The sequence below is a fragment of the Lissotriton vulgaris genome, chromosome 5 (assembly GCF_964263255.1).
Source record: "Lissotriton vulgaris chromosome 5, aLisVul1.2, whole genome shotgun sequence".
NCBI lineage: Eukaryota > Metazoa > Chordata > Amphibia > Caudata > Salamandridae > Lissotriton > Lissotriton vulgaris.
The window spans coordinates 1,191,647,672-1,191,671,311 of record NC_141693.1 but is presented as its reverse complement, the minus strand read 5'-3'; the positions used below and the strand labels follow the sequence as shown (position 1 = coordinate 1,191,671,311).

The following is a 23,640-nucleotide window of genomic DNA, read 5'->3' as shown; positions in this document are numbered from 1 at the left end:
CCCACATATACAATTGCAGCGCTGGCTTGATGCAGAATTTAGCACCTGTTTTATAGGAGTATGGTGAATTAATTTACCACAAATTCTGAATTGTACTAATAACCACTATTCCTAAACTCTGCATTTTGGCCATATTTCGAAAATGCATAGGTTTCCGTCATAACCATTTTTCAATCATTTGACATGTTGGTATTAAGTGCTGCATGGTTGGCTCACATTTAAATATAATTATAAGCAGAAGCTCAGTAGTAGTCTCCGTATATATCTTCATTTTGAAAAGGTTTTGATGGTTATTACTGGATATTATTTCAGTAAATCGTCCATCAGGGCAAAAAAATTAATGATTAAACATTGTTCCCTATTTTTTCCTACCTGTTATCATTTTTTTTTTAAATCAAGGATTAGTGTCTTTGGGAGAACCATGAGTGATCTATATAAATGACCCCTAGAAGAACTCAGAATTTTCCCACTTTTCTGAAGCGTATAGCTTTCTGGGATAACTCAGATTCTACCAGAAACATCAAGCAGGAAAAAAATTAATAGGAAAAATCGACTAACATATAGAAAAATGCAGTTTTTGCAACTCTTCTTGTTTTGGAAAATTAGGAAGACAGTGATCTTAGTACATCACACCTTTTGTAGGTTTTAGGCAAAAAAATGCTTTTTTTTGCACCACACTGTTTCCCATTTCTCCCCCCAAAAATCTTTTGTTGCATCTTGGCAACTTTCTCTGTTCCCTTATGTGAATCTCACAAGTTCTGGGTACCTTTAGAATCCCCAAAATGTGGGAGAAAAAGGACATATATATCACCTGGACAACTTGTAAAAAAGTATGAAGGCTTAAGCCCATAGTGCCCCAAAGAGCAAAAGGATCTCAGCACTAACAAAATCCTCAGCAGTGGAAAAGCATCAGCAGTCAAAGGGTGAACAGATTCTGGCTTCCTATGTACATATGCAAAGCTACAAATTCATTAAGTGTTTTTCAGCACCTCATTAAAGGCAAAATGGCTCTTGGAAGTGACTTTTCTCTGCTGAATGCTGTCAGCTGTCTGTTTCATTCTCATCAATGTATACTAAAGCTTATATGTATTATATGGAGAAAAAGAGAGACTAAGGCCTTATTTAGATCTCAGCAGAAGGGATATTCTGTCACAAACCTAAAGGATATCCCATCTGTCGTATTGTAATCTCCATAGGACATAATGAGATCGTAATACAGTGGAAGAGATTGCCACCACGTTTGTGATGGAGTGTTCCCCTCCGTCAAGATCTAAATCAGGCCCTAAGCTACCGTTTCCGTTTTTGGTGCATTCAAAGCTCACTTTTATGTGCAGTGTGTTTCTGCACATAGATGACCTTATGGGTGGGATTTATCAGCCTGTCTCCTCTATCTATGGCCCACATCCTACTTATCATGACAACCCCACTCTTACAGATAAAGGTGATCAGATCAGGCAATGGAACTGGAAGTGCTCCCTGTAACCAGCGTAGGGGTAAAAAGAATGAGGAGGTGTATGTACACACATTTGGGGTGGATGATGCCATGATATCAGTGTTATACTGTGCACACATCTGCTGCTTAAGTGTGGGCAGCTTTAGGTTCCATTAATTACTGCTGTACTGAACACTGTATGTTGGCTGGTAAAATGGCGAGGAGGTAAAGTTATCTCACCATCAAGTCTTCTAAGTGATGGCTCAAATATAGACCGACCCTGAAGATATCTGAATGAATATTTGAATGTGTCTTCAAAATTAATGTGAAGAGTGAAAATCCCAAGGTGCATTAGAATGCCCCAGTAAAGAGGCAAATGTAAACATGCACAAAAAACATTCGACCAAAGTGGCAAATTTAAATCCACAATTGGGACTAATGAGTAAAGGTAAAAATATGATGATGTACTAAGGATTACTAATTCATTCCAAATCTGAACATGCCTAATTATACACTGATGCTAGCAATGATGCTCACTCTGGTGTAATGTATGTACTGGTAATACTTATGTAACTCTTAAAATGTTTGGACATTTCACTGCAGCCTGAGGCCTCAGCCTGTAAGAGTTGTGTAACCTATTTGTACCTCACCATCCAAGTATTCACTGACTCATTACCCCCAGGTCCCTCCTGTTCTTGTTCCGTTCATTTACAAAGTGAGATAACATATGTTGCTGACAGAAAAAAGGAACACACAAATGCTGGCCCTACCCACTCTCCCTCCCTCCGGGAGTACATAACCGTACCCATTTAATCATTCCTCCTGTTTTCTTTTCTGTCTACTGACAGTAGGGGGACGATGCAGAAGCTCAAATGATCCTGGAATTTTGACTTACGTTTTTGCTGCTGGGTGGTGAATTTGTGCTGGTGCGTCTTCTTCTCCCTACCTGCTGGGCTTGGGGGTAATGGTAGATGGTACTCCAGCTGTTTCACCACAGGTGTCCTGGTCCTCACCTCCTGGTTGCCTGCCTTGTCGGAAGATGCAGCATGTCTCTTGCGCAGGAGGGTGGCTGTTTCTTGACCACTTCTGGTTTGCGATGCCTGACTTCCGGGTAGCAGGCGGGACCGGAAATCAGGTGCTGCTAAGCTGGGCTCCTACAAAGAGTGCATTTAGGAGCCCAGCTTCGGTGAGTTCCGCATAGCAATCTGATTAGTTTCCTTTTTTTGGTACTTTCTTGTGTATCATTTATCTTCATTTACTGTTTCCAGTGGGCTGTGCCTTATTTGACGCCTCAACTCATTTCATCAAGGGGCTCCCTCTTTTTTTTGCTGGATACAGGACATTTGCCATCCTGCTGGGTTTTGCCTGTGTCCTGATCCTCTTGTTGGTGCTTCTCTGGGACCTTTCCACCCACAGTTCCTAGGTCTGTTTTGCACCTGGCGTCTTTGGTTGTCTGTCATGGGCAAGCATACATGCTAGAGGCATCATAGGGAGCCCTCCTCTTCCTCTGAGGCGTCATTCTGAGGCGGAATGGATGGGGGATGTGGAGCAAAAAGGAAAGTAAATCGAAAAAGATATGTTGCCCAGATCACTTAAACATGTCAAGTCTAATATGGATTTTCCTGATGAGGAGGTGCCTGGCACGTCTGGTGGGTCCTTATTACGACAGTTTCAAAGTGCTGCTGCTGTCGATGTCCCTGTCCACCATTACATCTGGGAGTTCTTGAAGCGGGAATGGGAGGATCCCGACCGTATCATGCGTCCTCATTTTATGGCAAAACTTTACTCTCATCAGGATATGTCTAAGTATTTGCCTGACTATTCCTTTTTTTATAATATTTTTATTTGAGCAGATTCAAAACGGTACAATTTAAGAAAGATATACACCGTAAAATATAGAGAATATACACAACATAATGTTATAGAAAAAAAGAGAGTTCATTACTTCATTCGTTCCAAACTATCATGTTAAATAGACAACACAGTAAGACATAATTTGTTTTAAAGTTTCTTCACGGACATACTCAAGTATACTCCAGAGAAGGAAAAGAAAGGGTACACAGATTATAAGAGGTATCCACCTATAATACATTAATAAACAGTTTCATCTGCAGAAACTACAAATTTCTTTGGTTATCAAACCAGGTGGCAACAGGAGCCCATATCTGCTCCCCGAGTATTCTCGATTTTTTCCCTCTCATTCTATAGATTGCAATCTCCTGCTTATAAATACCTAGTAGTCTACTCAGCCACCTCTGAAAAGTAGGTGCTTGTGAATCTTTCCACCGTGCTGCCAGGATGATTCTGTATACAGCCGTACCAACAAAAATAGACATTGCTTCTTTATTACTGTACCCTAGAGAGGCATCATAACCTAAACAAAGAGTGTCGCTGATGTTCTTAATTCGTGTCCAAAGGTTTCAGCCCAATATTTGGACATACCTTTTTTAATGTCCTCTAGCTTTGGGCACTCAGCTAGCATGTGAATAAGGTTAGCTGGACCAAAAGAACATCTTGGGCATTGATCATTTATTCTTTTGCCCCAGGTAAATAGTTTAGCGGGGGTAAAATAAAGATCGTATATTGTTTTAGAAATTTGAGCCTTTAAGTTTGAAGCTAAAAATAATTTAAATGATAACATAAAAGACATATCTATATCGATGTTTGAATTATTTAGCTCAGTGGCCCAGTTTCTTTCTGTTTGTTCGAGGTCATCAGGATGACTCTTTATGAATAATTCATAGATATTACCTATCCAGGTTGTCTGTTTACCTATTAGATCTAATATTGGAATTGTTTTTAGGTCTATGCTCGGTACCAACTGTCTAAGGGTAGTGTAGATTTGTATAAATTTCAAATAGTCAGTGCGGGGGATTTGATATTTTTCAGATAACTCTCTGAAAGATGGCAAACAGTCCCTACCCAGGAAATCTCCTACTTTCACTACCCCTAGGCTCTCCCACCTCCTAGAGGTGCTGTCATTAAGTTGGGCCGGAATTATTGAACTCTGCCACAGGGGTGTATATTTGGTATATCTTGGTATTATCAGATACTTAGTGGTACACTTCCAGATTCAATTATGTATCCTGTGAACACAAGATGCATTTCCTCCATGCACTCCTTTCCAAACTTTCATAAATGTTCGTACAAATTTTTCTTGCTTGTTGAATGATTTATTTTTTTCTCATTTTATACAAGGTGTATCATTATATTCATAACTATTTAACATATTCCATGTCTCGGAAAAGTTTGTCACAATGTAGTTGCCCAATGCATTTCAAGCGTAACGCCCTTCCTCAGGGGACTTCATAAACTCTAGAAACGGTAATCATAAGTCACAATCAGTGTAGAAATAATGGTCCCTAAATGAAAACATATTTTCATATTCACATTGCACATCAGTGATGCCCCCCGTGCTATGGTAAAACTCGTGAACAATATTCATGGTACTTTTATAAAATGGTGCTCATGTCCGAATGATGGAAAAAAAACGGATAAAATATAATGAAGACCCAATAACTGGGTACTGACCTTAATGCATGGAATAATTCGTGCCTTGTAATTGGCTGTAATAAGGGAAATAAGATCCGGGTGTAAATACATAACATGACACATATGTCTAGTTTCTGTGTAGAAAAATATATTAGTTATCTCTTACCGAGGTCCTGTTAACGTGGAGTCTTCCTCGCTAGTCTTGGCGTGCAGCGCTCTGTACGCGAGAGCTCTATGGTTTTAACGACCAAGCGTTCTAAGTTGTCAGGGTTACCGTCCGTAGACGAGTGACGTATTCTGTACTCTATGGTTGTAGCTTGCGCTAGGGGACGGCGCGTGCTGACGATGGTAAACATAAGTAAAGGACTGTGCCGCTAGTAACACGTTGTGTGGTTGCTAGGGTGAACTGAAAAAATGTAAATAAAGGAGCGGACTATGTCGCTATGTGAAAACTCGGGACAAGAGTATAGAGGGGATATATCAATTAAAGAGTGATATTTACATGATGGGTGATGTACTAGGTGTGTTATGTGCACATAACAAAGCGTACGTAAAAACATAATTTTCACATTGTCCAATGACAAATTTAAATTGTAATGCGAGCTGAAATACAAGGTATCAAAGTTATAATTCATAGATAGCAGTGAAAGTCCAATCTTTCATTAAGCCCTTTCGGCTGGAGGGTGCACAAGAAGTCTATCCAGAAAATTTCTCTGCGCAGTAAGTAGCTGTTGTTGTCTCGACCTGGTAGGGTTGCCACTTTTTCAAGTATACAGAATTTTAATTGGCTTGCATTGTGTTTTGCCTCGTTGAAGTGTACCGCTATAGTGGATTTATCATTTTTCAACCGGATGTTACTTTTATGTTCCACGATTCTGGTCTTTATTTTCCTTTGTGTCTTACCTACGTATGAGAGACCACAAGGGCATCTCAATAAGTAGATTACGTTTGAGGTGTCGCATGTTCCAGATACCTTCAATTTTATAGACGAACCTTTTGTGGGATGGTTTAAGGTGTTTCCTTTTATGATTGCAGTACAGTTGCCACAGTTGTGGCACAGTTGTGGCATGGTAGAGTTCCTTTATAAGTGCCGTGTTCTGTATACTTGAAAAAGTGGCAACCCTACCAGGTCGAGACAACAACAGCTACTTACTGCGCAGAGAAATTTTCTGGATAGACTTCTTGTGCACCCTCCAGCCGAAAGGGCTTAATGAAAGATTGGACTTTCACTGCTATCTATGAATTATAACTTTGATACCTTGTATTTCAGCTCGCATTACAATTTAAATTTGTCATTGGACAATGTGAAAATTATGTTTTTACGTACGCTTTGTTATGTGCACATAACACACCTAGTACATCACCCATCATGTAAATATCACTCTTTAATTGATATATCCCCTCTATACTCTTGTCCCGAGTTTTCACATAGCGACATAGTCCGCTCCTTTATTTACATTTTTTCAGTTCACCCTAGCAACCACACAACGTGTTACTAGCGGCACAGTCCTTTACTTATGTTTACCATCGTCAGCACGCGCCGTCCCCTAGCGCAAGCTACAACCATAGAGTACAGTATACGTCACTCGTCTACGGACGGTAACCCTGACAACTTAGAACGCTTGGTCGTTAAAACCATAGAGCTCTCGCGTACAGAGCGCTGCACGCCAAGACTAGCGAGGAAGACTCCACGTTAACAGGACCTCGGTAAGAGATAACTAATATATTTTTCTACACAGAAACTAGACATATGTGTCATGTTATGTATTTACACCCGGATCTTATTTCCCTTATTACAGCCAATTACAAGGCACGAATTATTCCATGCATTAAGGTCAGTACCCAGTTATTGGGTCTTCATTATATTTTATCCGTTTTTTTTCCATCATTCGGACATGAGCACCATTTTATAAAAGTACCATGAATATTGTTCACGAGTTTTACCATAGCACGGGGGGCATCACTGATGTGCAATGTGAATATGAAAATATGTTTTCATTTAGGGACCATTATTTCTACACTGATTGTGACTTATGATTACCGTTTCTAGAGTTTATGAAGTCCCCTGAGGAAGGGCGTTACGCTTGAAATGCATTGGGCAACTACATTGTGACAAACTTTTCCGAGACATGGAATATGTTAAATAGTTATGAATATAATGATACACCTTGTATAAAATGAGAAAAAAATAAATCATTCAACAAGCAAGAAAAATTTGTACGAACATTTATGAAAGTTTGGAAAGGAGTGCATGGAGGAAATGCATCTTGTGTACACAGGATACATAATTGAATGATATATATCTCGATCTTGGGAGCCCAGCAAGATCACCATCCATTGCACCAACGAAAGTATTACACTTATTTGACAATTTTCGAAACAATCACCCAAAGGGAGTGCGGGACCCTTAACAAACAATTTTGTAGACACTTCCAGATTCTCCATGCGTCCGTAATGATCTTAAATTTAATCTTTTTAAAGTAGGATGGTTCGACTTGCTTCAACAACAGTCTTTTAGCCTTATCTCCTAACAACAGTTCGTATATTGAGGGTATAGCCTGTTCAGGGTTAATGCTTACTGAAGCTCTAGTATTAAGGAGGGTGATCATTTGTTGCAGGAGGGTCGCCCACAAATAGAATGTTAAATTTGGTATTGCTAATCCTCCTCTTAGATATGGTAAAGTTAGCTTAGGTAAGGCCCTCCTAACTTTACCATAATTCCAAATAAATCTTGACAAAGCAGAATCAAGGTTTTTGATTATACCATCATCGACTAAAAATGGGATTGCCCTAAATAAATATAATATTTTTGGAAGCACACTCATTTTAAGGTAAATCTGCCAATTATAGGTAGATGGAGGTTATTAACTCTGAGAAGGTCTTTTTTAACTATCTTGATAAGCGGATCATAATTTAGTTGATTAATTTTATTTATTTTAGGCGAAATATTTACACCCAAATATACCACGTTGTTGACTCTATACCGGCTTACAAAAGATGTATTCTCGTTGCAAATGACCATCGTCTTATCCCTATTCAGGGAATACCCTTAATATAAACCAATAGACCATGTTATTACTTCGATATCTTCAATTGCCTCTGCGGGGTTTGGTGTTAATACCGCCACGTCATCGCCATAGGCGAGTACTTTGGTATTATACGTGCCCACTTTAACTGGTTCGATTACTGGTGAGGTAAGAAGTTAAAGGATGAGTGGGTTAATATAGAGAGCAAATAGAATCGGGGAGCACGGGCATCCTTGCCGCATGCCCCTCTGGATATTAATAGACTCTGATTCGCTACCCCCACCATAATTTTTGCCTTGGGGTCGACATAGAGGGCTTTAATAGATTTTATAAGGACCGGACCAAGATTGTTGATGCCTGACTATTCCTATTGATTAATTTGTGGCAGTCTTGTGGTTCAGACTTCCTTGGCCGAGGATGTGATGCTTAAAGATCCAGTTGATAAAAAGGTGGATGTTTCCCTCAGGAAGGTAAACTCTGGTTCTCATCTGGTTCTGAGGGTGGGCATTTATGGCAGTTATGTGGCACAATCTCTGATTTCTGATATCAAAGCTCTGTATCAGTTGATGGATGATGCTTCCGACTGTATTGGGCTTTTGGAAAACATCAAAAGGCAGGTGGAGTTCCGCTCGGATGTCTCCTTCGATGTGGTGAGGGCCTCTGCCCTTTCCTGTGGGACGGGTGCAGCTGCCCGTCACAATCTGGTGTTGAAGGACTGGAAGACAGACTCCATTTAAAAAGCTTGCTCCTTACACTTACCTTTTCAGGGGACTATGGTGTTTGGGGAAGAGTTAGGGGGAAAATTACATAAACTGTTTAAAGAGAAAACACACTCTTCTTCCTTTAAGCAGTCCTCTGCTGCTACCGTTTCCTCTAAGCCTAAAGCTTTTTTCCATCCTCCATCTCATAGGCCTGATTTCCAGGGGCCACAGGAAGTTCAATTCTGGTCAGGGTCGGGATAGAAAGGCTAAGTACCCCCCTCCGAAGCCTTGGTCCTGACTTGACTATATGACTGCTGAACCCGGATTCTTGGTCGGAGGTCGGCTGAAGTTCTTCTTGCCAGCTTGGGTGCAGTCAAGCTCAGACATGGGCATTATTCGTCAGGGTCTTGTCATTGAATTCTCGGAGCCTCCTCCAGAGTCAGGGATTTGTCTGACTCCTTGGTCATCCTGACTGGCCAAGAGGTGCAATCTGTCTGTAGGGGTCAATTCTCTCTTGCAAAAAGGGGCGATTCAGGAGCTTCTTCCTCTGGAGGTGGGGGAGGGGATTTTACTCTCTGATTTTCCGGTTCCCAAAGTGGCGTGAGGGTTCATGCTGGTCCTTAATATGAAGGCCCTATACAAATGGGTGGTTCATCTGCCTTTTTGGATCGAGACTCTTCAGTGGGTGATTCTGTTGCTACTTCAAGACCATGTCCTGTGCACCCTCGATCTCCAGGACGCTTACTGTCTAGTCCCGATTCACCCATATTCTCATCAGTTCCTGAGGTTTTGCATTCCGGGTCGTCATTTTCAGTTTCAAGTCCTGGCTTTCGGCCTGAGATCTGCGCCACGAGTGTTCACCAAGGTGGTGACTCCATTGGTGGCTTCCTTGGCTCTTCAGGGTGTCCTGGTTTATCCTTACCTGGACGATTTGTTGATTCATGCTCCCTCTCGGAACCAGTTGTTGGTGGATCAGGAAGTGGTGTGCTCTGCATTGAGGGCTCATGGGTTTCTTCTAAATCTTCCAAAATTTCAGCTGGAATCCTCTCAGGACTTGGCCTTCAATGGAGCTTGCTTTTAAACCAACCTCAACAGGGTGTTCCTGCCGGTCCGTCAGGTGGAGACCTTGAGGTCTCTTGCTAGGAGGGTCTGGGAGGGGGGATCCTTTCCGGTCCACCACTGGTTGTGGCTTCTGGGTCTCATGACACCGACAGTGTTTACGGTGACTTGGGCTTGTTTTCACCTCCGTCCTCTGTGGTTGTGCCTGCTGGCTCGTTGGGACCGTCTGATTCCAGTGCTTCCTTCTATCCTCTCTGCCCTTTTCTGGTGGACGGTGTCAGACGGTGTCTGAAGCCAGGTCAGGCAGAAGTCTACACCAATGCAATCGCGAGTAGATAACGGGAACCTCCCCCACTGCTTCTCCAATGCAGCAAATGGAGAACATCCACGTCCAAAATACTAAACGAAAGTGGCAACTCAGGAGGAAGGACGTTATAAAAGTTCAGTCGCCAGCTCGGCTGGAGTTTACACCCTCTTTTGCCACACACGAAGAGATGTGGACAAAACCAAAACTAAACTAAGCCTAATCACTCAAACAGAATATTAGGAAAAATTCACTTCACAGAAGACTGGAACATCTAACAGTGATCAAAAAGGGGTCTTCCATGAGGCAGCGTCAATTGCCACATTAGAAGGCCCCTTAGGAGCTAAAAGAGAATCAGGTTTTAATCACTCCCAGGGGAGCCCATGTGCTCCAAAAAGACAAAAAACTCCAACAAACGAGTCAGCAAATGCACAAGCGCAATCTTCAGAGAGAGACTCAAATATACATCTGCTACTAGCCAACATAAGCACAGTTACAAACAATACAGATTCAATTCTGCAAGCACCAATCCCATGAGCCAGGCGACAGTATTGGAAGAAAAATAAAACTCCAGCACTGGCCCCCTAAAATCACAAGATAATACAAGGAGACAAGTGCAGGAAGAAGAGGTGACAGAAGGCCCCCACTTGTGGTTAGAAGGCGCTAAACCACACAGGCGAAAAATTACCACACAGCATCTGTCCAGTCACACCGTGATGTCAGGGTACAGAACCACCAAATATCCTACTGGCACCAAGGGGAGGACGTCCAGTAATGGAGAACCTAGTCTGGTCAGCACCCGAGTTTGAATCAAAAGGGACCTGTGGTATCCTAAACAGATGCAGTAGCCTTCGGTTACTTCCAACAATTCCAAACTTAAATGACAAAAAACAACTGACCCACTTGCAATAGAGTTCATTAAACAGACTCACATTCAGAAAGAGAAGTCATCAATTCTATGTGGAGGTCGTCCTTCTTCACTAATCAGGAGCTAAATGAAAGCAAAATATTCAGGGCATGGGGGTAAGTATTTTACCTTACCGCAAAGTAGGATATCCCCTTCCCTTGCTAGGAAACATGAACAGCAAAACCAATTACAGTAGAGGTACTACCAGGTCAGTCTTAAGGGGAGCACGGAGTCAATCACTGTCAGGGGAACAGGTGTACACAGACTTCTCCAGTTACCCCAGGCAAATTTCACCTCAACTACCAACAAACTCAGTCAATCAGCAGATTTATAGAACTATTAATGGCCCCACGCAATGACAATCTGTACAACAGGACGGGAGGATTAAGCAGACCAATTCAACACTTTGCCTTTGCTCATTTCACATTAGTGGTCTTAGAAGCAAGGTAGCTGACCCAGAGTTTGTATCATACATAAGTTAACATGATATAGTTCTGCTACAGGAAACATGGATGTCCGAATCATATCAACTAGAGGGCTTCACATGTTTTCACATACCGCAATTTGGAAAGCACAATGTCTCTCAGGTGGGCTGGCAACCTAAGTATCTGTTACATGTATATTTACCTCTGCTTCATCTCTGGTCAAGACAATTAAGACCTCCCTCAACATCCAAGGAAAAAACGAGGAGGTGATAATATTCAATGCCTACATAAACCCAAAATGGAAAACCAAAGATGCCAGGCTTCTGCTGGACAATCTCTTGAAAATCATATGCAAGTAGGGCACTCTAAACCTCCATCTCTCAGGAGATCTCAATCTTCATCTTTTGGGCTCCCCGTCTGCAGAAGATACTCTGGCTCAGACGTCTGATTGGAATATTCTCAAACAAAAGAGAAGCGGGCATGGTAGAGCACGTAACACGTCCCAGAGCTTGCTGGAAGACCTAGAGCACATCAAACTCTGGGTATTAAATGGCAGATTTCCAGAAGACTCCCCGCCCCAGCAGCCTCATTCTACACTGAGTCTTCATCTTCTACATTAGACTATACTCTGGTCTCCCTTCCCTGTTTCCACAGCGTGGTCTCGTTCTTCCTCGGGGGACAAGGGGGATAGAGACCATCAGTCACAATAGGTACTCCTGCAGGACAGTGTACCACCATTTGAACCTGTTCCAGGGGGATCCTGCTCCAAATATACAACTAACCTCAAAAGAATCAGATTTTCGCTAGCAGTTACTGAGGAATTTCTTCAGGCAGCAATGCTCCTGTTTCATGACTGCAATGAACAAAGAAATAACCCTGCCAGCAAATGCGAAACGTTTATCATCAAGTTATCAAGCACGTACTCCTCAAATATCAAATGCAGATTGCACTGTGGAGTGTGGGAAGCAGGATGCATATTCAGGGTACAGCGGCGCTAGTCAATGATAGTAAAAAAATCAATTAACAAGGCCCTCAGACTACTGAGACATAATCCTGGAGACCCAAACCTCAATTGTTCTCTAATTCAACAAAGATCTAAGCTGAATAAACTGAAATGGGACATCAATAGATCTAGAGATGAAGGACTTTGGGTCAAATTGCCCCATTGACTCTAAAACCAACAAAAAATATGTGCTTTTGGACACTTGTGAACAAAGCAATGCACCCGCTACAGAGAGGAGTGTCATTGTATATCTCTGAGGAGAATTGGGCTCATTACTTGAAGTCTCACTTACACCAACAACCAAGGAACACCCGGGAGAGCACAACATTTGGCCCTAACCTAATCGTAAAGCAGCAGAACAATGACCCTCCGGTGACCATCACATTTTACCAGGATGAAGACAGGCCAACTCATTTAGCTATGATTAAACATCAGGTCTCCAAGGGCAAGAAGGAGGGGGCACCAGGGCCAAGTGGAATTCCACCAGCCCTTTTTAAACAGGACTCAGACTTCTGGGCAGATAACCTAGACCCGATCTTCAGCCTAATCAGGCAAACGGGCCAACTTCCAGCTTCATTGAAGGGCTCCGTCATTTCTCCAATCCACAAATCAAGTGGCAAAACCACTCTGAAAAACTATCACCTCATTGCCTTGCTTGACATAGAGGCAAACTTTTTTGCAGGCACCCTACCAGCCGTGCTTCAAGATTGGGCCAAGGAACAAGAAGTTATTCCATTCAACCAGATAGGGTTCTGCAAAGCAACAGGAACAACAACTAATATCTTAACCTTGTCACTCCTTAGGACATGGCCAAGGCTACCAAATATGCTCTGCATTTCTGCTTACCAGACTTCAAGGTAGCATTCGACAACATAGATCGGGCAAGGCTGTTGAAGAAACTAGCATTAATTACTAATATACCTACCACTGGAATTTGCATGCAGATTAAACTGGGTGATGGCACACACCTTTCAAGGCATATCCTGATGACTAGTGGGCTTAAACAGTTGCTCACCCCAACCCTGTTTAATCTTTATATGGCATATTTCATGCAAACCTTAAACTCATGTAATGCACACGCTGCAAGAATTGGTGGGAAGGCCCTAACTATCTTTCTATACGCGGATGACGTAGTTCTGATTAACCACACACAGGTAGGCATGCAGCATCTCCTAATCGCACTACTGGATTATGCTGCAGAAAACTTCCTGGAAGTAAACTTCGATCCAACTAAAACTATGTCTATAAAAAAGACCCCATAAGGATCCCATGCACGGCGCCTGGGGAACGTTGAAATTCTGAATGTGTCAAACTACAAATACTTAGGTATAAATATTGACAAAGGTGGCCAATTCGTTAATCAGCTGGAAACAATCAAAATGAAAGGATTGGCCTTAGCAACATCTCTGAAACATCTAAAATCAAAGTTGACAGGCCCCAGGCTCTCTTCTCAAGCCAAAATCCTACCTGCCATCTCATACGGATGTGAAGCTTTGAGAGGAAAAGATTCTAAAATACTAGACAGTACTATTATCAGAGCCTATAGGGTCCTGTTCAACATACCTAATTTTGCCTTGGCGGCTCAGATCAGACTGGAATTCGGGCTCACAAAACAACACCTCGCAAGACAGAGGTGAATAAGGGAAATAGGGTGCACAGAAAAAACAGTACCCAATATATTTCAGTCACAACAATAATCAACGCAGTGCTCAAGAAAAAGGGATGTCAGACCGCATCCCTGGTTTAAACTAAATAAAACAGCAACTCTGAGCACATGAGAAACTGAGTCCATAGAAATTGATTCGATAGTCATCAGTGTGTCAATCTTTTCTTTAATCGGTCATTACTTCTTGCACCAGCCAACACGTGTTTCGTCTTTGGGTACAGTCACCCTCGACCTCCTCAAGGCTTTGTATTCAATCAAAATCTCTGAATTGTATAAGTTTTAACAGCTGTTTTACATGCTGGATTGAAGCCAGAATGCCTCTGGCTCGTACTTGCGAGGTGTGAGTTTGATCTTACTGCGGACATCAGCACACTATACCGTAAACGTGCAGCGATATGAAACTTAAACAAAGGCGGAGTAGAATTTTTCACCTACTCTTAGTCACATCAAACTCCCCAAAAGCTTTAAGTTATGTAACCCTGTAGGCTACAGGATGAACATTGAATTCCCTCAAAGTTATGTTGTAAAGTTTTTCCCAGTCCTTGGGTCCAAACACTGAAAAATGCCATTATGTTGATAGGTGTTCCCATAACATTGACCACACAAAATGCTCTTTTAATACTCACTGAGCCTACTTGGGAAACATAAACACTCGCACACTCCTTGGACACACCTGTATGTTCAATAATATCACCATCCAAACAACAAATAACATTGTATTCATCTGAATTAGATGATTCAACAAATCCAGTACTACATTATGAAACTGTATTCATTCTTTTATCAGAAGCATTAGTAGGTTTAGAGCTACAAACTTTGGCAAAGTGTTCCTTCTTATGACGCAGGGCACTTTTAGGCACTGGCAAAATGATTCTTGTTGCCACCCCGGTAACACTCCAAACCTTTGAGTCTATACACATCCTTTCACTCTTTTTCTTTAGATTCATCACTGGCACACAGAGCATGCAATTCTTGTTTCAGTGAGTAACATTTGCTCCAAAAAAAAGTGGTAGCCTCTACATTGCTTCCAGTTTCAATAGCTTTGTCAAGTATTAAGGTAGCTCTCATTAATAATTTGTGTTGTATATTTTTACTATTAGTCTCTTCTACCATTTGATTTCTAATCATCTCCTCTTCAAATGTGTTTTAGTCTTGTGACACCGCAAGGACTCTTATTGCAGTTACACATGTCTAAGTAGATTCCCTTGGAAGTTGATGTCTCATGTAAAATGTATGCCGTACTATAATGACATTTTGTTTCTTAGAAAACGTGCAGCAAGCATTTTGATTGCAGAGGCATATTCATTCACAATGTCTCCTTCACCCGTAACACTAGAAGTGAAGTTTCATCACACTCCTTCCTTCTGGTCCTAGTAAGAAAGCAAGTATGTTCCATATTGGGCTCGCTTCCTTGATGTTCTGCTAGAGGAGGAGGGGGGTCTAACACTAGCCCCTTATTCTTAAGGATGCAATGTATACTCGCTAAAAATGATGTAGCTCATAGGTGGAGGCACTGTTTCACATAGAATGCAGGAAGCAATGGTTCCGAGCACGCTTATGGAAAGAGACATGTACAAGGCAAGAGGTTGTCTACAGCAACACAAGGCAGGTTCTGGAACGATTATTACTTCTAATCATTAGACTTGCTTGAGGCAGGCCTGGTTACCTAAAAAGCAAAGCCTGGGACAAATCATAAACTTAGCGATATGCCATATATTCTCCATCCAGTCATCAAGACATGTAAGACAGATCTTAAATGGCAATACCTTCATTACGATTCCCACAATGTCTGGTGGTCTGAGGGTTGGGGTTGGCAAAGGTGGCCATGTCTCTCCTCCTAGCTCGGTTTTCCCGCCCATTCTCCCACCCAAAGTGTGGGTCAGAGCTGGTGGGAGCAAGTTGCTGGGGGCAGGAAAATGCTGGGACAGCTTACAAAGGCAGCAGGCCTTTTAAGCTTCTCCTGACGTTGACCCAGCCCATCGTGGGGGAGGAGGCATGACACCTCTGCCCAGTATGGGCTTTGTTTCTGAACCCAGAGGGCGGAGGCTCTCTACCCAGGGGTCCATAAACCTGTCTGGTGGTGGCTAAAGGCAGGCAGCCATTCAGGAACCACACAAGGGCTGGTCATTTTTAAGGGTCATCTATACCTTAAGTGTGCTTTTTACATTGAATCCCACTCTGGCATAAGGGTGGATTCAATGTGCTGAGAATTTTGCTACCAAACTTCCCAGGTTTCAGTAAAGCCATTATGGAGCTATGGAGTTCGTAATGACCAACTCCCAGACAATATACTCTTTATTGCTCTACTGCACTTACAATGTCTAAGAATGGACTTAGAAATTGTAGAAGTACACATGCAACTGGATCCTCACCTGTGGCCTAGTGCACACTTCTAGAGGGGTGGCTTACCTAGGCCTCATTTGTCAAAAATACCAATCCCTTTGGACTCCTTTTAAAGCATACAAGAACAACTTCCAACCATCCTCTAACGGCCCAATTACCAGGACCAAATTGAGACCAAAAACATAATATAAATTCTATATTATTGTTATTATTATGATCCATATAGATTCAATATATATACAAAAAGATTAAAAAACATGTACCTTCAATACATGTATTAAAAACATTCCATACACAAAAAAATGGGAGAATATATCAAGTTTATAAAAGGGATCAAACACCAGATGAATTTAGTTTTCACTTCAAGTTCATAGAAAAATATTCTTACTAACCCTTGGATGATGTTTAATAATATTCCTCCTTTTTCCCTTTTTTTCTACTCAGACCAGGTGTTGCTTGGGTGCTTTTCTTAACCAAAGCGACGAGTTTCGGTGGTATAATTTGGGTCACCACCTTCTTCAGGCTTACAAATATTTTTCAATGTCTTACAACACATTTATCAGATAGTTAGTACATAGAAAAAAGGTATTTCTCATCCCCAATAGCAGCTTCCGTTTCGGTATAGCCAAAATACTAAAGATGGCAATAGGGGCGTAAGCGTCTTCCCTCAATAGCATCTTTCTCTTGTTGTTTATATAGGACCAGGTGAGTCAATTGTAACGATCAGGGGACATAACCTCATGATTACACTTGGTCCTCACTCAGTGTTGTCTTGGCTACAGGAGCTATGGCCCTCAGACGATAAAAAAATCTTACTGTTTCTAGGTTTATCATGAAGCTGCACCCCGTCACTTCCTGTATTCAAAATTCCAGGTTGCCCGGCCTCGGGACTAAAAAGTCTCCTCGCGTGCTCCTTCCTTCTGTTCACAAACTGATACCTAGGCCTCAGACAGTGGATTGCAGGCATGGCACTCAAGGATGTGTGCTATGTCGACTCTTTACCTTTCTCTCCACCAAACACACGGTACAAAAGATGGTGGCAATGGACGGAGCATCCGAACCAATCAAACACTCACACCCAGTCAAAAGATCTGGGTTTAATCCATCACCGTTCTTTAGCCCACTCTGCCACCCCAGCTCAGACATGGCTATATGCAAATCAGTCTGACCCTGTGCCTCATGGGAACAGACCAACCCGAACTGCCAAGCCATGCCTTCCCTGGACGGGAAACAATCTTCAGAGGACCGGTTTCTGGCATTCAAGCCGTCTTCAGCCCGGCTTGCTTGAATCCAGTGGCAAAGTGAGCAAGGAACTCACGTCTGAGCATACCTGCCACACTTATGGCAGCCAAAAGCGGTACAAAAGGGGGTGGTGATGGACGGAGTATCTGATTCAATCAAACACTCACACCCAGTCAAAAGATCTGGGTTTAATCCATCACCGTTCTTTAGCCCACTCTGCCACCCCAGTTCAGAGATGGTTATATGCAAATCAGTCTGACCCTGTGCCTCATGGGAACAGTCCAGCCCGAACTGCCAAGCCATCTCTTCCCTGGACCGGAAGCAAGCTTCCAGGGACCGGTTTCTGGCATTCCAGCTGTCTTCAGCCCGGCTTGCTTGAATCCAGTGGCAAAGTGAGCAAGGGACTCACGTCTGAGCATACCCTGCCACACTTTTGGCGGCCAAAAGCGGTACCAAAGGGGGTGGTGATGGACGGAGCATCTGAATTAATCAAACACTCACACCCAGTCAAAAGATCTGGGTTTAATCCATCACCGTTCTTTAGCCCACTCTGCCACCCCAGTTCAGACATGGCTATATGCAAATCAGTCTGACCCTGTGCCTCATGGGAACAGTCCAGCCCGAACTGCCAAGCCATGCCTTCCCTGGACCGGAAACAAGCTTCCAGGGACCGGTTTCTGACATTCCAGCCATATTCAGTCCGGCTTGCTTGAATCCAGAGGCAAAGTGAGCAAGGGACTCATGCCTGAACATACCCTGCCACACTTATGGAGGCCAAAAGCGGTACAAAAGGGGGTGGTGATGGACGGAGCATCTGAATCAATCAAACACTCACACCCAGTCAAAAGATCTGGATTTAATCCATCACCGTTCTTTAGCCCACTCTGCCACCCCAGTTCAGACATGGCTATATGCAAATCAGTCTGACCCTGTGCCTCATGGGAACAGTCCAGTCCGAACTGCCAAGCCTTGTCTGGAATGCCAGAAACCGGTCCCTGGAAGCCTGTTTCCGGTCCAGGGAAGACATGGCTTGGCAGTTCGGGCTGGACTGTTCCCATGAGGTACAGGGTCAGACTGATTTGCATATAGCCATGTCTGAACTGGGGTGGCAGAGTGGGCTAAAGAACGGTGATGGATTAAACCCAGATCTTTTGACTGGGTGTGAGTGTTTGATTTATTCAGATGCTCCGTCCATCACCACCCCCTTTTGTTCCACCAAACACACAGCCTACAATCACAGTGTGTGGGTGCTAAGGTTCAGGGCCCTTAAGGGTGACCTTAGAGGCCTTCCCTGGTCGCAGTGTCCTTGGTATCCATGGTCCATTTTACAAGGGGCTTTCCTGTGGCAGGAGATTTTCTAATTGTGGGTACAAAGGTACAGCTTTGGGGAAATAAAAAAGGCGCTTGAAACTTGACTGGCAGGTACCCTGGGCACACCAAATCAAAGTGCGTCATATGTCAGGCAAAAAGTGGGCGTTACTCATGCAGAAAGGGACACTTTTGTTAACCCAACAGTAGCTTTGTCTGCAGTGCTAACAGGTGATACTATATGATTTCATCCATGACTACGCTCGCCGGATTTTACGGCACCTGCATATATTAGGTGATTGCATATTAGTGATTTCGGACATGAAATTGTACTAGTAATCAGTGACGTCCTGGGCATCGGTCATGATGGGAGGCCGGATTTTATAAATAATAGTTGACATAGTGCATGAATTATTGTTTCAGGTGTCATGGATACATTGTTTGGCTTTCTTTGTTTGTCCCTTGGAGGTGATTGCTTTAATATATTTAGGGAGATTGTGACACAGTGTTGGCTTAGAGGACTAATGCATCCACTATTGGGGCCTGTGCTTGATCTGATGGTCACGTTTACAAATCCCAGAAGGGTCACTCCTCCTTCTGAGGTCGATAAAATGAGCACCAATGAGCTAAGTAACAGTAAACATCTGTTATTCAGTGCCAAGATACCCACGGGTGAAAGTGCTATCTACAAATATGTAATGTTACAATATGTTACTGGTGATCAGTCTAGGCGCACGGGAGAATAGAATGAACTTTTAAAGTGTTCTCTTTAGCAATGATACGGTCAAGGATGGTTCCTTTCTTATGGGTCGGACTGTTGCATGCTTGGATGAGGTTGAGGTCCTGGAGGAAGGATTTGAAAGAGTTCACAAGTGGGTCCTTGGTAGTATTTCAGTGAATGTTGAAGTAACCAAGGTATGATCTGGAGCTCTCCCTCAGCACTTTACTGATGCAATTGCCTCAGCTTTGGACTGCGATTATGTCAAATGTCTCCTGCAAATGTTTCAGGGTTCAAGACCTGTCATAACTGCCACAAGTAGATGTCTTTATCAGATCCACACAATATCTAGATGTGGCATCTTAGCTCCAACAATGACTCTGTAGCATGTGACTCCTGTTCACTGAGGAATGGGGGACCAAGCTGTAATTTGACCATGCCTCACTGGTCTACACCAAAATGGACACCTTCTCCTACAAGTCAGTATCCTGATAGAGAATGCTTTCCAATAAACATTTTCAACTTTGTTGAAGAAACGCTCTATTCCCAGGACCATTCAGAGTCACAGTACTTATCTCTTCCTCGTCCTTAAAGCTTATTTCAAGGTCTGCAGAACATTCAGCTAGATTGCCCTGCTCCATTTGCTGACCTCACACAGATTGAGCCCTACCTTTGGCCATGTTGGACATCTTCAGGATGGCTGTGGCTTCCTAAGGGTCTCTCCTCAACTACGCACCCACTTCAATACTGTCCAAGGAGGCAGTTACTGAGCCAGTTTTAATCTGCCATTTGGCCCTATCCATGAAGTCAGTGAACATTATTTTGGTATTGAAAGGAAGGTCAGAGCATGTTTTGATGAGCAGACTCTTCCTAGAGAACAGCCATTTGCCAGGATGGAGTGGTTTGGTCTGATTCTGATGCCATACACATGGCCTATAGGAATATGGCCATACAGAGGCTGATGACTCAGAATGTGGCAATCTGCTTCCTCCCACTTACTATGAGGTTGGCAGATATCTTCACTTACAAAATGCCAGTGACTTGGATACTTCGTCATATTAAGATGTGCCTTACCCCTCTGTCCCCCCAAAGAAAGGGTACCCCTCTTTTTCCAAAGTGGTGCATACAGTTGCTGAGACCCCAGAACTAACTTTGCCTTTGGAAGAGTCAAAAATCTAACAATTTGATGGAAATCGTGCATCTTATTTCTTAAGCTGCTAAATCCTTGCTTCCATTTAATGAGCGATTGCTGGAACATATCTTGCTTGCTTGGAGAAGCCCCTCTTAACCCTGCAGTCAACAGACAAATTGCCAACTTTCATTGACTTGCTATAAGTGACCCTAAATTCCTGACCATAAACACGTCACCAGAATGCTGGTGCTCCAGCTTTCACCCGGAAGCATGACCCCAAAACCTTCCCTATAGCCCATCTATACAGGGAGTCTAAGTAAGTAGATACAATGAGCATGAAGGTTTTTGCTTTAAGTCATCCCACTATCTGTGGAAATGCCTACTTGTTGGCTATGGCCATACCTCCTGGAATTTAGCTCAAACATAAAAAAGCCATTTTCTGATTTGGACAATGATGGCTTGGACATTTTGAGACAATTTTTCACCAGCAATGCAGAACATTCTGGGACTAATTGAGAATGAAGGAATCCCATCAGAGACAACCATTTCAACAGATCCACAACTCCTCATCAAATGTAATGTTTCTTTCATCGCTGGTTGTATATAAGGGTCACGATCATAAACATCAGCAGCAGCAGGTCCTGTCCTTTCTGGGTCTGCTGCCTCAAATACTTCTTGTCCCACCCACCTTATGCTTCCACATTCAGTTTTAAGCAGGCTCTCCCGCTTTCCTGCCAATTGGGAGATGATTAAAATGGTCCAATGACTCTTCCAGTTAATTCGCAAGGGCTACGCCCTGTCCATCCTGTTTCTCCTTCTGGACCAAACTTTCCTCTTTCGAGAATGATATGATCTGCAGCATTCCTCAAATCTAGAGGCAGTGGTCCTTGCCATGCTGAACAAAGGAGCAAGAGAGGAGGTGCATTTGGGAGAAATAAGCAAGGGATTCTTCTCCCTTTTTCAAAGGAAGGTGGGGGTCTGAAACATTTCTTGGATTCCCGCATTCTGAGCTTGATCATTTATCTGAACACGTTCCCTCAGCCTAGTCTTCATGGCCTTGAAAACAGGAGATTTGTCCTCCATCTCAATCCCTAAATACTGCAGTTGCGCACTTTGAGATTCAAGGATGCCAGTTGTGGTAATTTTGTTTCCGAGTTTAAGTTGAAGTCGCCACCTTGGCTGCCAGCAACCTTTCTACATCCTGGCTGCCTTATCAGCTTGTGCGTGTATCCCAGATCAAACATCATTCTTCAGATCACCTTTAGTGGTGCATTTTCTGAAATGTTTACTTTACATGTTTCCAAACGCTCCATTTATTGTTCCTCAGTGGGCTATGAAACTTGTTTTAGCTTATTTTTTATGGCATACTGAATGAAGCCCACGCACAGTTGTCCTGTTTAACTTCTTAGTTTGTGTGATTTGTCAGATTCTAGCAGGGAAAAGAGGTTAGCAAACACACCATTTTACGTTGGATCATCCCACATACCAAGTTCTGCACTGCCTGTGACAAGAATAACCCTGCAGAAGGCATTCATGTCCACTCTACTACGTCCATGGTTATTTCCACATCTTTTATCAGAGTCATACTAGTGCCTCACAGCACAAGCAAACAGTGAAAGGTACATTGCCAGGGCTGAGTAGCATTGTGTGAGCACCACTAGATGTCACTAAATCAACCTGTGTTTGGCTGCCAGTGACAATGCCGTCTGTCCTAAAAGCTGCATAAAACGGATATTGCTGTAGGATTAATTTTTTCATCACTTTGATTGTAAGTGAAGTGCTGGGCCATACTTTCTGAGAACCTTATATATGGATTATGCTTGCACCATTAACATATACTTAAGATATTGCTGTAGGATTTATATATCCATTGCTCTGATTGTGAGTGAAGTGCTGGATCTTTTTCTGTGGTTTTGAAATATGGATAATGTTTACACTATATACTTACATTTAAGAATAGAAGCCTGACCTTGACACCTTTTTTAATCTTGATGTGATTCCATCACCGGGACGATATATACCATTTATTGGTTGCAACAATATTTGATCCTCACTTAAATTTAAAGCCCTGATGAAGTTCTTTTTGGCATCAAGGAACACAATGCGTTGGCTTTGTGCCGGTTTAAGAAAAATATTGGGAATAAAGAAGATCAATGGATTATACCTGTTCTTTTTGTGTGACTTCCTTCTGAGGGCACCTTCCCTATCTATCAACCTGTGCTTAACCCTGGGTAGCTTTGCATGCAAGCAGTCAGGCATAATCTTACAGGCAATGTGTAAAGTATTTATGCAGTACACAAACAGCAACAAAGTGAAAACACAACACTACAAAAATCCCAAACCAAGTTACATATTTTCTTAAATTATTTGACACCAAAACAGCAACACTCTAGTGAGTAAAACCAAAGATATAGATATTTATAGAATTAATGAAAATAGCGCCAAAAAGCATAAAGTGGCAACAAGGGATTTCTGGTCATGCTGGACGGGGCAAAGTCAAGAGTTCAGGCTGACTACGATGGAGAGCGGGCCAGCTACAGTGAACAGGCTTTGCCCGCTAGTAAAAGTACCTTAGTCTGGTTTATGTTAATGTTGAAGATCCTGTCAACGAGGAGTATGCAGGATGCAGGTGATATGTCTGTGTCGATCCTCGCAATGGCAGCAATGCAGCCTGTTTGTAGCATCCTCCCCAGCATAAGCACCCACCAATGACTTCGCCACACATGGAGCTTATTAGACGTCTTTATTCTTCTGCATGCAACCGCAAACTCAACATTCTAAACCTGCTTTCACTTGACTATGCTCTGACACTTATTTCACAGTCCTACAGAGTCCATCGGGAGCCAAAAGGGTTCCCTTATTGCTAACTCACACAATAGTAC

The 23,640-nt window shown here is 42.7% G+C and overlaps 1 protein-coding gene across 1 annotated transcript in view; it reads left to right on the top strand.

The window, feature by feature from the left end:
- LOC147712250 (scavenger receptor cysteine-rich domain-containing protein DMBT1-like) overlaps nt 1–23,640 on the top strand; it is a 426,380-nt gene that overhangs the window by 399,586 nt on the left and 3,154 nt on the right. The gene's annotated exons all lie outside the window — the stretch shown is intronic.